Below are 16,956 nucleotides of genomic sequence, written 5' to 3' on the forward strand. Positions count from 1 at the left end.
TTTTTCCTCTCCTCTTCCCCCATCCAGTGAACCACTTAGGCTCTGGAGAGGAAGGTAAGACATGGGGATGCTGGCTACAGAAACTGCAGGCCATCTCTAGGCAAAACTTCTTATCCTTCAACCTTTTTCTTCTTAAGGTATCTTTTGGATGTGTTTTTTGCAGCATTTTTATGTGGATGTGTGTTTTGATAATACTTGTTTTCCTGTCTGTGTGGACAGTACTTTGACCTTAGCTGTGGCCTGCTAGCATAAGTCAGAAACAGAACCAGAAACCAGCCTCTCGCTCCCCACAGTGCACTGATGCTCTCGCAGTACCTCTCTGTCTGCACCGATTCATGGTCTGTCCATCTCTAGTTCAGAACAGCCAGAGTTGTAGCAAACCTTTGTTTCTGCCTGTGGCTGTATGTCTGCAGGCTGTGATCTTCTCAGATCACACACATGCAAAAGTCAGGCGGCGGAGCACCAAACCGTCACAAAGCCCAGGGGTGCTGCAGGTGTCAGCAGTCACAGGCCAGCATGCTGCAGGATGGCCTTGGTGACACAGAAGAACACAGAGCAGAGTTGTACTGTTGGATATCTCTCTGATGAGAGCTAAAAGCCAGCTCATTGCTGCTACTGAACATTGCAAATCCCACATAATTTATTACACCAAAGAAGAGATGTAGAGATTCATATGTCCCAGCTATACTTACCATTTTGGTTTTTTTTTCTAGATGAGTTTATGAAAGGGAAAGACCTTATGTGATGTGACTATGGTTCAGAGAGGGAGGCTAGGGCTCTCTGTTCTACCCAAAGTCTCAGCTCAGGCAATTAAATGCCCTGTTGTAAAGCATTAGCGCATATAAATCCATCTCTTTCCAGGTTGGTTCCAAAGTTACAACTCCAAACCTCTGGATATAAATGTTTATGCAGCTGATTCAGAGGCTTAGAGCAGTCACTGGAAGGTTTGCCCATGGTGGAAATGGATCAGGGGTGTTACCCCCAGCTGTAGGCGCTGACATTAATTAGCCATTGGAGGGAGACAGAGAGCTGCATTTCTTGCACTTCACCGTGTTTCTGCAGAGGCAGTTACTCAATATTAAACAGCTGCTCATTCCAGATGTTTTATCAACTTCTGAGCAACTCCTGTCACCGTAGGGATGGGACAGCTGCAGGGCTGCTCCCTGTTTCAGGGGACAGAATAGAAACACCGACTAATACACATGCAGTACCCACTGAAATGTGAAATAAGGCCACCACTAGATACACAGGGCTGGCTTTTGCTCTCTACAGTGGTTCAGATAACCATGGAAGTGTCAAAGTACAAACAAAAAGTGCAGCCGGACTTCCCTACTTACCATACCAATTCAGCTAAAGCTCCTCTTTCTTTCTTTAGAAAGGTCATGTCTTTCTTTAATCTACCCTACCAGAAGCTGACACGCCCTTCTTCCTGCAATACATTTCAGCTTTCTGTTGCACAAGGAGAAGGAGGAAAGAGTTTCCTAATAAACTCCCTTTTCTTGTCACCTGTGAATCTCTGCAAAGGGAAATTCACAGCCTAATGTCCAGCACGTCAGCAGCTCCCCCAGCCCGTTAAATCCCTTCTGTGCCTCTATTATCCTGAGACCATTCCCAAAAGGGAAGACAGGAATTCCATAACCCATAGAGAAACTTAACATCTTGGCTCATATCATTAGTAAATAACAAATCTTTGATTTTCTTAGACTAAACACACACAGGGGAGCTCAGTGATTAGAGTATGTTGCTTAGCTGAGGCTGCTCTCACCTGAAGGTTGCCAATGCAGGCAATACACTAAAAGGCAGGTATATCAGGGACAAACAGTATTAGGGTGGTTATAAATCTTTTGAATCAAAGATTAGTCCTATGACATGTAGCCCATAACATGGGTAGTAGAATTCTGTCTGCACACATACAGAGTTATCTTTTATGCACTATCATCTCATAATTTTCTAAAATGATTTTGTCAAGGATTCATTTGAGTGGTGACATGAAGTGTAAGTCAAGGGATCCATGCAGACTCATCATAATTCTTTCTATCAAAACTGTGAAATTGCCTGAAGGAGAAGTGTGGGACAGGGGGGAATGAACAAAAGTTGCCAAAATTTGAGACCAGACGTGCAAACATGAAACTCCAAAACATTCTGCCATTGTATTTCAGCGATTTAATTAATGACAAAAAAAAATGTTAAGAAGGAGGAGGTGTCAGAAGCTGAGCATATTGGAGGGTAATATAGAAGGGACAGAGATAATATACTTTTTATATTCTTGACAAGGTTACTTGGAAAGTTTTTAAAATATCTCCCTCTTTCAGTCTGTGCTCTCCCTTTAAAGTTTCTGTTTGTATCAATATGAAATGGGGCACAGCACTCAAACAGGTTCCAGCTGGGTATTCATGAAGATAGCCTCATTACTAGGAGAGTAGCAAGCATTGCATTTCAAATTGCCCAAAGTGGCACACCCCTGCATTAAAGTAATTACACAGGACTTGAGCTAAACAAGCAAAATGAAGAGGAAAAGCAGTATATCTTCTTTATATGAAGGCTTTACGTGATGCTCAAACAATATTGTACACAAGATTTTAATGAGAAAAATTATGTTTCTGTCATAAAACAAAAGCACAAATATCCAAGCAAGTAAAAAAAGGACTCTTCTTCCCCTAGGATTGGTTTCTGCTGAACAAACATGCCTGAAAATGTTTCAAGACCCTTTTTCCACCTGTGGAATGAAGGCAAGGTGTCCTGGGGCCAGATTCTGAACTGGCAGAAATCGGAACAGGTATGCTGCCTCTGGAAAAGTTTGAATTTCATCAACTGAAACTGTTACAGGCAAAAAAATAGTTTGAACAATGAATGTCAACAAGTGGCAGATAATTGGGTATACATGTGTGAGGTGGTGAATGACCAAAACTGAACTTTTTTATGCATTATAGTCTACTGCTCTGCATGTAGATTACTTAGGCTGGGAAAACAGGGGACTTGGGAGACTAGAAAAAGAGGAGACAGTTCAAAAAGTGGTTCCCAAAAAGAAGTGGCTTCAGAAGGAGGAAAGAGGGACAGAAGGAAGAAGGTGGAGATCCTGCTGGAGCAAAGATGTGGGGAAGATCATGTTGATCAGAAAGATGAATGCTGGAGGGCAGCCAGTGACCTTGACTGGTAATGCCACCTTCCTGTGGGGAAGGGAAGTTGAGACCTGGCGAATGCAGTGCTGGGGCAGAACCAGAACGTGAGTGTATGTGTGAGATACTAAAGTAAGGTAAAAGCTCTAATCTGACTTGTTCTTAAATGCCAGTATCCAGGTTCACTGTGGGCTGTGATTTACTCTGGCTCACCCTTTTCAAAGACCCAGTTCCAATCAGTCGCTGTAATTTCATTGTCCTGTCCTTAGCAAAACTTGCTTTCCCTTCAGAGTTGTCCCAGTCCCTGTGAAAGGGATGAGCTTAATTGATAATGCAGCTCACAGCATGATATTGAACTACACAGTCAATCAGAAACACACCAGTTAAATCTTTTTCTTTCTTATATGTCCTCTTTGGGCGGTTTCACACTGATACAATTCATTGAAAATCAAAGTAAGTACAACCCTACACAGGGAAAATTGCATTTGAAGGTTTCCCAGAGACTCAGTGGTGACCAGCACTGAGAGATTACTTTATCAGCCTTGAAAGAAATATTCATCACCATTTTGGCAGCTTTGTCATTCAAGTGGCAGGAAGAATTCAGTTTTCCATTCAGCAGGTGCTAATGCAGTTGTATCAAATCCTAAACATCGGAGAAAATAACCCACACATACATATATGCACACAGTGCTCCTGCCCTTCCCCCGTCACCTCCTCAAAGCTCAGCAGCAGAAGAGATCTGACCTGAAATGTTACAACCAAGTTGTTATTTTGTGCCCTGTAAACATGTGCCAGATGATTGCTTCTTCCCCTCAGGCAGAAGGATGGAAAATATCAGGTCCTCACTTGCTGACAAACCTTGGGACTCAATGTGTTTCTCCCTTTAAACTCCAAATCTGTTGCTTTGTAGCTGGGAGGCTTTTCGTGGCTTCCCTTTAGTCCTGTTAAAGATGTGACTTTAGACTCTGAGCACTACTGAGAAAAACTCAAGATTTGTTTAGGAGGGACACGAACTGAATTGAGTAGTGCCCACCAGAGGAAATGTTAGTTAAATGAGGAACATTTGCTCTTTTCAGAGGCCTGGCCCTTGATTTGTCAAGAAAATGGACCTTCTTGGAGAAAGGAAAGGTTTCCCTGCAGATAAAGGGATGTCTTTGTGAATGAGATACCAACACACACTTGATAATATGAGCCCAAGCCATCTGGGGTGTTGATTCAGAAATTAGAAAGGGTATAGACACCTGACCCCTTAAAATTTCCTCTACTTTGGCTCTGATACTGTAGGAACATTGTTCTTTATGTATGATTATTTTAAAGTGAGCTAAAAAAGATTTTAGCTTTAGTATGTAGGTTTACCTAGACAGCTGAACCATTCAAGCAATGAGAAGCAGAGAATCCATCAGAGTGGTTGGGATAGCTAGATGAGAGAAGGAAAAATTACAGTCTTCCCAAGATAGGTTGTTCCTCTCTGTGAACCAGGGAAAAATGTCTTTTAGCTGCAGAGGAGAGAAAAAGGAAAGACATTTCTCACATACTGGAAAGTAGTAAGTTAAAAGGGCCTGATTTCTTACAGCAAACTGAAGTAATCTCTGTTTAACTATATCAGCTTCAGAGATGAGTTCTGGTATGAGGGTTAACTGATAGCCTCAAAGTTTCAGTGTTGATTATAGAAATAACAGAGGGTAAAGAAACCCTTCCACTGAGAGACACTAAGCAACCCTCAAGCTTTAACCCTGCTATTTCTCACATGAAGTTTTGATGGACTGTATACAACACCCCCATTCCATTTTCTCATTGTTGACTTATTTCTGAAGGAACCACTCCACACTGTGTGTATTAATGCTGCTTTTCCTGTTGAAAATACCAACCTCATTGATAACTTGAGTGGAAAGAAAGACCCTTCCCCCGTGGGTGAGAAAGATTCAAACAAGGCCAGAAATCAATATAACAGAGTTGAAGAAATGAAAAATGGAGGATTCATATACCTGATACAATGTTTTTTCTACTCAAGTGTATCTTTCCTTCAGATGACCCCAGTCCACTTACTTTCATACTTTCTTGAAAATGTTCCCCAGAAGCAGGAAAAACAAGAGGTCAGTTTTCCTGCCCCCTTTGTATTGTACTCATAATTGGTATTTTTGCCATTTGTGTCTCCTTGCAAAATTGTCCATGAAACTAATTTGTAATGCTTGACTTTATTTCACCCAAAATTGAACTGCAAATCTATTCTATCAAAAATACCTGTACTAGAACAGACCACTTGTGCATGTGACTGCAATACTCTAAATTTTCATTGAGTTGGTTAGCTACAACAATCATTTATTATTATAGTACATAGTTAAAACATAGAAATATAATCTGTAGGCTGATGATTAAAACTGAAAATAGGCTTTCTATTAGTGAAATGTTACTATGAGTGTTTCTTAGTAAAAGTTTTCAATAAAATGTTTTTGATAATATTTTCCATTAAAATGTTGGGGGGAGATGGAAACAAAATGAAGAAAATGTCAGTTATCTCTAAAATATGCAAAGATGTATCACTTTTTAAAAATCACATTCCGGCAAAATGTGTTTTAGGAAAAATGATATCTTCTATATGTACTAGTATGTCTCTGCTCTTCTGTATTGCTCTTTCACCTTTCTATCAGAGAGGTGCTTTCTTCATTTCTGATTACATTTTACCGCAACAGACAGGAATAATATGATCTGACAAGTTGTCCCTGAGCTGACTTCTGTACACACTAAATGATCTTTGCAGTAGATGACATTCAACAACATAGATAACCTTAGTACAATAAAGAGATGTGGCCAGATTCTCCAAAAATATGAATAAGTATAGCTCCACTGAAGAAAAAAGAGCTAAGTCAATTTATACCAGCAAAGAAACTGTGATGCAGAACCAAGTTAGTTAAATTACATTTTCCTTGAATTATTTGCTGTAGCCTAAGAAAATGAATTTATTTGTGTTCATTGTGAATACCTGTTCAGTAATGACTCTGTGCCTTACATAAAATAGGATATCTAAAGAGACTCTCATCATACTCTGGTTGGAGAGAACAGAGAGTGTTTAGTCACTGTGAGCCAGGCAGCAGTACTTGAACACAATTTGTGTTGCCTCCTGAGGTGACTAATATCACTAACAAGGCTTAAGTGTAGTGATGGGAGAAGCTTTTGTTCTAGCAGCCAAACTGTGACAGAGGGCAGCAGGCATGAACTTAATTCTGTCACTTCTTCCACATGCTGTTTAGAAAGGCTTAGCAGAATACTCAGGGTGTGATGTGTTAAAGCATTGACCTAAAATTCAATGTGAGATCCCTAGTTCTGTTTCTTTTCTAAAGTCCTACACTCTGAAAGGTAGACAGTACAACAGAAAAGCACAGTTTGTTTGATATGCAGGTGGTAAAGTAAGGAGTGGCTTCCAGAGTTAAACACATCCAAGAGACATTTAGTGTCAGGGATTGTGGCTATCAAAAAATGACTATGTACCTATAGATGTAGTCCACTTGATTAGTTTATATTTGATAAAACTCTGCATTACTTATCCAACACTGTGACAGTCTGGAGAGTCCTGGCACAGAGTCAATGGCTCATGCTTAGACAAATGGCCTTGTTATATGCTTATTGGCTTTCAAAAGGTTAGAAAGTGTGGCAATGTGTAAGACAGACAAATGTTCAACCATTTTGATCACCAACAAGACTGGTTCATTTCATGTCATACAAATCCAAAAAAGATCAATCCAGAGCTGAAGAAATTCACAGGGCACATAAGTTACTGTGGTGTCTATACCCAAAATCACATAAAAGAGTGCTATAAGCACCATAGTGTTACTGATGTCTTCAGTGGAAAAGGAACAGACTCTAGAAGAAATCTTGCATGCAACTTGATGTTAAACCCATGCATGGTATAGCAACTCAGCTGCTCTACCTCTGTATTGAAGAGTCCTTTCTTCCTTTTATCACCTTTTGTTTTAGCCCTGGATCCCAGGCAAACTCTGAAGCTACAAAGAGACTCTGGGATATAAACAGTGTTATGGAGTTTACATGAAAATCAGTCTTCTTTAACAGAGAAAAGGAAGAATGTTCAGAAAAAAATCTCTAAAGTGTCTGATAAAAACAACTGCTATAAAACTTTAAAGCAGGATCTAAGCTCTGGGCAGATGAATGTTTAGACAGATAAGAAGTCTGTGAAAAGACAATTTCAGCCAGGGAATTCCCTTTAACTTGATATTGATAGTATTGTTATCAGGAAAATAAGAAATAATGAAAAGTCAAAAGCACAGAGCTAAGAAGCACATGCCCCAAAGCTAGAAGGCTGCTTCCTTTCAAACTTCCCTAAATAGTCTCTGAGATCAGAACACGATTTGAATTCTAAAAAATTGCTAGCTAGATAGAGAAATTCAAACCACCTCTTGCAACAAATGAGCAGGATGCAGTCAGATGTGGAACATCAGCTGGGGTCAGAAGGCAGTTAGACAAAATCATTAGGTTTAACACACAGAAGTCAAATCTCATGGTTAATTGAGTCCACTGGCTTTGCATCTGCAAAGCATTTTCAGCTGATTAGATCGGGCCAGGAAATACCTTGCAGTATTATCTTGGTCTTCAAGCTACAGAAATCCTGAGAGTAAAGGGATGAAATTTTAACTGTGCTTACTGAAACAGGAACTGTGAAGAAAGGTAAATAATATTACTGATAATAAAGAGTTTGAAAGCCAGGTGATTATGAAAGAGAAAAAGTAGCTGCCACACATCTTTTCTGAAGCTAGCTGAAGCTTCACAGACTGGCTTCATTCCAGGTGGGAAGAACATATGAAAATTTTGAAATTTTCAAGGAAGAAGATATCTGGTAACCAAGAATCACAGAATCATAGAATCATGTAGGTTGGAAAAGACCTTTAAGATCATCCAGTCCAACCACAAATCTAACAGTGCCAAGTCCACCACTAACCATGTCCCTAAGTGCCACGTCTACACATCTTTTAAATACCCCCAGAGACGGTGACTCACCAACTCTCCTAGGCAGCCGGTTCCAATGTTTGATAATGTCCTGGTCTGGGCTGAAATAGGGTTAATATTCCTTTTCTGGAACTAGATGAGTGCTGTGTTTTGGATTTAGCTTTGTGTTTGGTATGAGAAGAATGCTGATAGCACACTGATGTTTTCAGCTGCTACTAAGACTTCAAGGACTCTCTCACTCCCCATGTTCTGCCCGTGAGCAAGGGCACAGGAAGCAGGGAGGGAGCACGGCCACAGCACCAGACCCTAACTGGCCAGTGAAATATTCCATATCATGGAACATCATGCTCACTATATAAAGGAGGGGTGGTTGGGAAGGAGCTCTCTTGCTTCCGGGATTGCGATTGTGGGATCTTGGTATTTCAGGATCACTAGCCGGCTGGGTATTGGTCAGCAGGTGGTGAGCAATTACATTTTGCATTGCCCACTTATATTTTTTCTATTATTGTCACTGTTCTCATTTTATTACCATTATTAAACTGTTCCTATCTCAGCCTGCAAGTCTCCCTTTACCCCTCCAATTCCCTTCCCCATTCCCAGGTGGGGAGGGGGAAGGGTGGGTGACCAGCTGCAGTTGGTTGGCTGCTGACCAGGCTCAAACCACGACAGATAACCCTTCCAGTGAAGAAATTTTTCCTAATATCCAATATAAAGCTCTCCTGGTGCAACTTGAGGCCATTTCCTCTTGTTCTATCACTTGCTACTTGGGAAAAGAAAACAACACCCACCTTGCTACAACCTCCTTTCAAGTAGTTGTAGACAGCAATAAGGTCCCCTCACAAAAGAACAAGGAGGTTGAATTGTTTGGGGTCTTCTGAAATGTTTCACTCCAATTTTTGATTTCTGTTTCTACTTGAAATATTAAGTATCTCCCTGTAGGAAAAAAACTTTAAGTGGGCAAATCAATAAAGATTCATACATTTTAAAAAGAGACATCGTCACATTTTTAGAATCTTACTTTTTCTTCTTTAAAAAGGAAATTAAACTGAGTCAAAGTAACTCAATTTCAGTAGAATCAGAAATATTCATGTGGACTGACTGTAGTTCTATCACATTTCCTATGACTAGCTTTACAAGTAATACACATTTGATCCAGAAGTTGTCATATACATTGACAGCTTTCAGAAGTGTTATCTTTAAAGGAGATAAAGAACATTTAGCTATTTTTGGAAGGCACTGGATACATCAGTATTTCTGTAACTAAGTTTACATCCTTTGCATCACATGTCACTGATACATATGCTAAGCAGTAGTCTAGTTATATGCATAATGAGACATATGAAAAAATACTGCAAAATATTAATAAAGCCTTTGAATTTTGCATTGTGAGTAGAGTGTTCCAGCATCCTTGATATAAGCCCAGCATACCACAGTGGCTGATTCCCAGGCAGAACTACTTTGAAACACAAGTTAAAATCTAGTCAACACAGAATGAGAATGCAATACTCAGTCTCAATGAAAGACGAAATATAAAGGATAAGACTGCCTAATTGTACCAAAGATTCTGCAATTCAGTGGCATGGCCTAATTTTGTCAGTGACACATGTATTTGAGAGGAAGACTCATTCACTGAAAGTCACTACTATATAGTGAAAATTATTTTCTACTTTTTAAAGTGCTCCTTGCTATCCTTCAGGCCCAGGTGAAGCTCTACTTTACCCCTAGCTGTTACAAGTCCTTAAAGACAGCTTTATAAAACAACTTGGATACCATTTATTTCAGTGAGAATCAGAAAAAACAGATATCTGATTTCAGGGAGTCCATTTCTTTTCTGGAAAACTACATGCTTCTACATAGGTGTTAGGAAGCCAAATGAGTTTCATTGCATGCTCATGTAGGCAATAGAAGTCAAATATAGACCATCAGCTAAAACAACAATAAAAAATTATATTTTGAGGGGATCGGCAGAAAGAAATTCCTAGGAAAATGCATAGTGTATTGTGTTACATTCTGAGAGAACAGCCTGAAGTGAGGGCAGGAATATGATGAATTTACACTCCCTTTAGGCCCACTCTATTTCAACATACATTGAGCAGCAAAAAGGCCCTGAAGTATAAATTAGAGCAACAGCTGTTTTTAGCTTGCAACACCTCATGTTAAGCTGCCTTCTAATTCAAGATACCTGATCAACTATTTCAGAAATGTTTAAATTCATATTTTGCCTGGGAATATGCATCCAAATCCCATACAGTCTCTCGTAGGTGCAAACTCCGTCCCACTGAGCCATCACTAGTTATGCACTTCTTCCTTTCCTCCCCAGCTTTCACTGTTTTTTGGAGAAGGTATTTCCTTTTAACAAGAGTGACTTCTGCTTTGGAGCTCTCTCCTTTACTTCATAGCTTTTCACAAGTGGTGTGGTGCTTGCTGTAGTCTATTTTTAGCTCCAACAGGGGATGTTCCCCTTTTTCCCTCCTTGGTGCTGTTCACCTTAGAAAGGCTATCTAGGTGAAGACACCTTTCACTGCTCAGCAAGGAACAGGATCGCTTTTGTTAATTGTTCTCCTGATGACTATATCACCTGGGACAGATTTAAACGTCTCTCTCCTAACAATAGTATTCAAAGGGAGATTTGAACTGAATGCAGGTCTGCTTGTGCTTCATAGACAGTGAAGAATTGACTAGTTTTGTATTAATAGCCCATATTATGGAAGATCTGGATCACAAACATCAGATAACACTGAAATTAAGTAGCACAGTTACCACACCTTATCTCTGTTTGGTTTGCTTCCAATCAGTCACACAAAAATTGTTAGAGAAAGTCAAAGGCTTGCTTAAGCAGAAATCAAGAAGCAGAGTTAAAATCTGCATATTTCTAACGTCAAAGAAGTTCTACACCTTGGTTATCTGAATACAACCTTCCAGATATGGGATGGTATGACACCTAGAAATATTGTTGTGTGGAAATGCCATACAGCCACCCCCTCAGGCTTGCCTTTCATACTTTATTGCAGCTTTTTTACATATTCGCTTCTTAAGCATCTCTTAACTATGCTGACCACCACATTAAGATATAACTCTTACTGGTTGCGCAGAAGACTTCTGCTATGCTTACCTCAGCAATTATGCTGCTTGGTCTTGTGGTTACTACATCATGACTTCACAGTTCTCTGTATATAATGATAAAAAACAACCTGCACTTTCTAACTGAGAAAAAATATTGTGCATTTGTTTTCCTTTTCTAAACCAACAGATACTATAGTCAGTCAAGCTAATACGATAGCTTCTATATATCATCTCACCCACAATGTAATTTGTTTATGTCAAGCAAACAACACAGATCTAAATTTTTCCTGCTAGTGTTTTGCTAAGCAAAAACAGCTTGGGAAGATCAAGAAAACCTCAGCTCTTGCCCCACAGTGTAGTCCACACTTTGATGTGTGATTTGAAAGATATGTGTAAGAGAAAATGTCTGTGCTTCTTCCCTGGGATGATACAGATTGTTTGGGGCAATCCATCATATTGCCAAGGTCAATAGTAGCCCTGTCAACAGCAGCCCCTTCAAGAATTGTTTCATATCAGAGTGGACCATGTTTTTCTTTTTTCTTTTTCTCCTGGTGCAGTATCTCATGAACTCTCAGTCCATGACTTAAGACAGAGAAAATAAAGGAAATTTTCCCCCTTTGAAACGTGCTGAAAGGCTGACACTCTGACTGGTCTGAGACCACGTGGCCTGGCCAGACTGAGAACATGTGGCCTAAACATGACTTAGCTCACATTTGCAACAGCAAGGAGATTTCCTTTTGGGGTTGTAGTGTTTTTTAGGATGGGATATTGTCGAGACAGTAGGTCCTGAGGTGCTATAACAATACCACAAGCAGAAGGGAGAGAAGGAGATCTGGAATGACAGCAGATGATGCATTTCAGGATCAGCATTAATTCAGTGGGAGTCACGTATATATCAATCCAGAAGTGAGATTACAGTACTGAGCTCCCATGAAGTTCAGGACTGGAACAGAAAGGATGCATTGCAATTTTAATTATGCTATTAAGGTTTCTTTTCATGGGAATTACCATTCATTCTCATGTATTCACAGTAATGGTAAAATCAAGGAATATTTAGGGAGTAGAAGAGTTTAATATTGGGTGGCAGAGCTCTCACAGGCTCTAATTTCATTCTGAATATTAGAAATTGTTCCCAGGAGACACTTACTTAACACCTGGGAAGGATAATATTAATCACTTCTCCCCAGTTCTAGTTTTCAGGGTACTCCTGAGTAAAGCAAGTGACCAGGAACAGTATTTTATAGTGGCAAAAAATTAAATGTATCTGATTTAGTTTCTGGTTGCTCTCTAAATCACCACCATTTACAGAAGCTATTACTATCTATGCTGATTCTCTCAGCTTTATTTTTCCTAAAGCCTGAGGCTTTATCAACATATTGTTTAAAACAACATGTACAGAATCTAGACAGCTCAACCTCTTGCATGTGCACATTCATGCACATGCACAAAGCATGCCTGAGCAGCCCCAGATGTCACTGACAAAAGAAAAGACTAGCAAAGATAATGTAATCAGTCTCTGACATCCTAAAGTAATTGGATAAAATCAAGGGGAAAATTAAGCATGCCACTTAATGAGTAGGCTCCACCATGTCTTGTGGACTTTGAAATCTCACAGTGCTTTTAGACATGAAATTTATGTCTGCATTAGTCCTTTCTTTCTCCATCCATCTTGACAACTCTGGGTGGATGAAAATCTCATTAGTTTAAGAGGAGGGGACAGAGCAGGGAAAGCTCATGGTTGACTTATTGGGCTCTGCTCTTTGAAAATCCCTCTTCATGAAACATTTTCTTTGTGTTCTCTGAAAGTAGAACAGAGATGAGGAACAGCCTTTGCTACTTCCTCCATCCTTCTTGCTCCTCTGAGGCCATTCAGCTGAGTGCTTCTCCCTGGCTGGCTTCTAGGAGATTCCCCCCACTGTCACTCAGGATATGTCAACTGCTCCTTTCAGCACAGCTCTGCTGTGTTGTCCCTCCTGCACCTTTTTGAGGTAAATCAGTGATAATCCATGAACAGTGAACCAATGGGCAGTGGGAATATCCGAACTAAAGTTGTTCATTTAAACTGCCCGTTCTGCACCCACTTTCCTACTTCTCAGCTCTTTTCAGTCCTGACATTGTCCTTCTCTAGCTGATTAACTCTGTCTGATCCCCGTGCTCAAGTATTTCAACTGCTTGTTCACAGCTGTGAATCCTGGAGCATCCTGGGGAAAACAGGGAAGGTGACAGGGAGCTGAGTGCACTAATGCTTTAACACATTATCTTCCTTTCATTGAGCAGCAGACCTTGACCTCATCTCTATTTGCAGCATTTTTGAGATAGGACCTGCTCCCAAGTCCATAAAAACCAACAAATGGTTCTCAGGCTCAGATTCTTAAGAAGGTGAACATAACTGTTTCTTATTTATTTTCATTTTTAACTGGGTGCCTGTGGACCTGTAAGGATCTGAGTTTCTATAGCATAATGAATCCTCACAGAAAACAAACCTCACCTCTTCATCACAAATAAGTGAGCACTAACCTTCCCATCAACTGTCTGTATCAGTTTACAGAGTCAGAAATTAAATATTCTGGTCTTTTTTTCTGCCTAAAAAGGGACAGTTCTCATCCACATATTTTTCATTTTTTCATAGGAATTCTGCTTTTGTTCAGTATGCAAATGAATATATATACATATATAAACACATGTGCATGTCTACATGTATATGTAAATACCCAAGCCCTTAGTATTGGTGTGCACATCTTTTTCTGAATTGCAGCCATGCTAAACAAAATCCCTCCAGGGCTTTTCTCACCACTCCTTTTTACATGTTTGACAGTTTCCCAGGGAATTTGTCTTAGCGCATTATTGAATATGCATTCTAAATAATTAAATTTGACAATTATGTGGGAGAAATCTCAGACAAAAAGAACTGAAATCTCTGAATGCAAAGAAATAGTGAGAAGGTTCTTTTTCTTTCTCTCCAAGCTATTCTATCCTTTCCTTTGTCTGTATCTCCTGTCCCATTAGATGCCATTGCTCATCATGTTGATATGCAGAATCTCATCTCAGCAGGTACATTTAATTTATTGAAACATTATTTGAGAACAACTTTATTAAAGATTCAAGATGCCAATACAAGATGACACAGTGCATAGCAGCTTGTAACTTAGAAAGCTTTACAGAATTAAACAACATTCAACGGCAGGCAGGATATGGTGTGAATTACAGAAAGGAGTGGTGTTAAACTAATCCATGGTGAATAAATTAAAAGTGTTCAGTCATATGATCAGTAATGAAGATAGGCAGGAGTGGGGATACATAGATTAAAGATGAGAAACTGTGTTTGGGAAGAGGTGAGGAGGGACAGAGAAAGAGGCAAGAACTTTTACTTTAGGTTACAAGATGTGCAAAGAAGACTCTGGGATTCAGGAGAAAGTGGTAACTGGAAAGGCAAGAGAGTTCTGCTGACATACAGTTCTCTGGCTGACTGAAGGTTAATGTAAAAGGTGAAATGTACTCTATTTAGATTTGGGTATTGGTATCTACTAACAAGGACTTCCAACTCTGCCTCTGGGGGCCAGATTTCACAGCACTCTCACGTGATTCTCCAGTGAAGAACCTGGCCCCCACAAATTGCAAGACCTTTGTTCAGCTAAAGCTTTTAAGTTCGTTCACTGCATAATGTAACAAAATGTGAACACCAACAAATGAGTATCAGCAGAGAAAACATATGAAGAATAGCTGGGGGTAAACATAATGAATAGTATTTTTTGTAAAGAATATCATTTAGCTAGAGCCAGAGCTGAGCACTGGGTAAACAGATTTGCAAATAACACATTTGAAATATGCTGAGAACAAATTTATCCAAAGCATTAGTAAGCCAAGATGAAACTTTATGCCCATATCAGTTTGGGTTGTTTTTTTTTTTTTTTTTAAATGCCCTTTTTTAAAAAAAAATAGAGATGTCCACAAGAACTATTTAATTGCCAATTAGAAATTTCTCAAGTTTTTGTTTACTGTAGAAAAACAGACTTGAAAGGATGCTCAGCAAAACAAACCTGACTAATACTACTTTCTGACCTTTTGAAAATAATCCTTGTGAAGTATTTTTAAAAAGTGTGCTAACTTTGAAAAATACTGAATAAAAATAAAAATATTTCCATGTTCTTCCAGAAACAGAGAAACATCCTCAGTTGCTCTTGCTATTGGCATTTGTACTCTCCTTTTTTACTAGTGAAGACCCTTCTGTGTCCCTTGAAGTTTCTAGGAGAGGTGCTTGCACTTCCCTAGAATCAAAGAAAAAGTGTGAGCATAGTTTGTGTAGTAAACACAATTCTGGCATGCTTAAAGATCACCTCCCTCCACCTCATCAAGCCACCCTATAAATCCAGATTCCCCAGTGCCATGTGATCTTCTAGTGTATGCACTTCTGGTGTTTCTATCAAATATTCCACTAGAAATTACAGCTTTTACCTTTTGATTTTATTTCTTTTCCAGCCATTTCTCTTACAAGCCATCATCTTTTGCACATAGGGAAAGAACACCCAGTAGGAGAGATAAAGCACTGGTTAAAGGAGGGGCAAGAAAGTGAGTCTGGCCTAATGTATGAAACATGACTTTGTAAGCCCAAACACCTGAATCCTTTTCCTGGTTCTGTTTATGAACTTCATCTTCTTGTTTTCATTTGCTCTTGTGCTGGGCCTGAAGATCATTAGGCCAGACACTTTCCCCCAAGTCTTGCTTGTAGCATACGTAGTATAACAGAGTCTGACATGCTTCGGGTGCATCCAATAGGAAAAAATATTAATAATATTGTTGATACTTATCCAGCTGATGTGTATAGGATGTGATGGACACTGTATTCACCACAAAATATTTCTGCATAAAGTATCTACAGTTATTTTCTTAGGAATAGATGTCTTACTGTAGGAGTACTTTTTCCATGTCAGGTTTGTATCCTATTTGCTAGTTCATTGATAAGTCGCCATTCAACTTCATGATGCAAATGCCCACCTGTAAGGAATTGAACTGAGAACATCAAAAAGCCACATGGCAGAGACTGATAACCAGTGACCTGTTGCCACAGCTATGCCAAGCACAGGTCTCCATGGGAGGTGAGGGATTCTGGTCAGCCCTTTACTGCACCTTCAGCTCACAGTAAAGCAGAAATGATCCACCACAGACACTGAGCTAGAAATATAAATGGACAAAATGGTTAACTGATCTGTTTTCAGGGAAGTTCTTTTCAAGGACACCTGGACAAACTCGGGTAATCTACAGGGTTTAGCCCAAGTTCATGATGAAACATACGATTCAACAGAAGTTTCAAATAAACTTATGAGTATGCAAAAACTTTGCACTATTTCTGTACTCATTCTACTTCATTGTTAGATGCAAAGGTAACAAAATGACATGAAAGAATGTGATCTCCATGTATAAATGCTCATTAACAGAGATAAGAAAGCAAGACAAGGCTCAGGAGAGAACTTTGTAATGATTTCCAATCTTTTTTGGAGACCTAAAGCACACTCTTCCAGAGGTAAGCTGTACTCAGACAAATCCATCTTTGTGTCTGGAAAGTCCCCAGTCATGAAACCTCAGAACTTAATGGTATTTAGGAACCTAATTTTCATTGCAAAGTTCAACTCCTGTTGGAATCAGTGCCATGTGCCAAAATCTCTTAAAGAGCTGGAGCTTTGTTAGAAAAAAAGGTGAATGCAGCTCTGGTCTTGTGTTGGGTTTATGTATCAAGGTTCTGGTAGTGGGGGGCTACAGGGGTGGCTTCTGTGAGAAGCTTCTAGAAGCTTCCCCTATGTCCAACAGAGACAATACCTTCTGACTC

This window comes from Tyto alba, unplaced genomic scaffold, assembly GCF_018691265.1.
Source record: "Tyto alba isolate M040663 unplaced genomic scaffold, T.alba_DEE_v4.0 Super-Scaffold_1, whole genome shotgun sequence".
Taxonomy (NCBI): domain Eukaryota; kingdom Metazoa; phylum Chordata; class Aves; order Strigiformes; family Tytonidae; genus Tyto; species Tyto alba.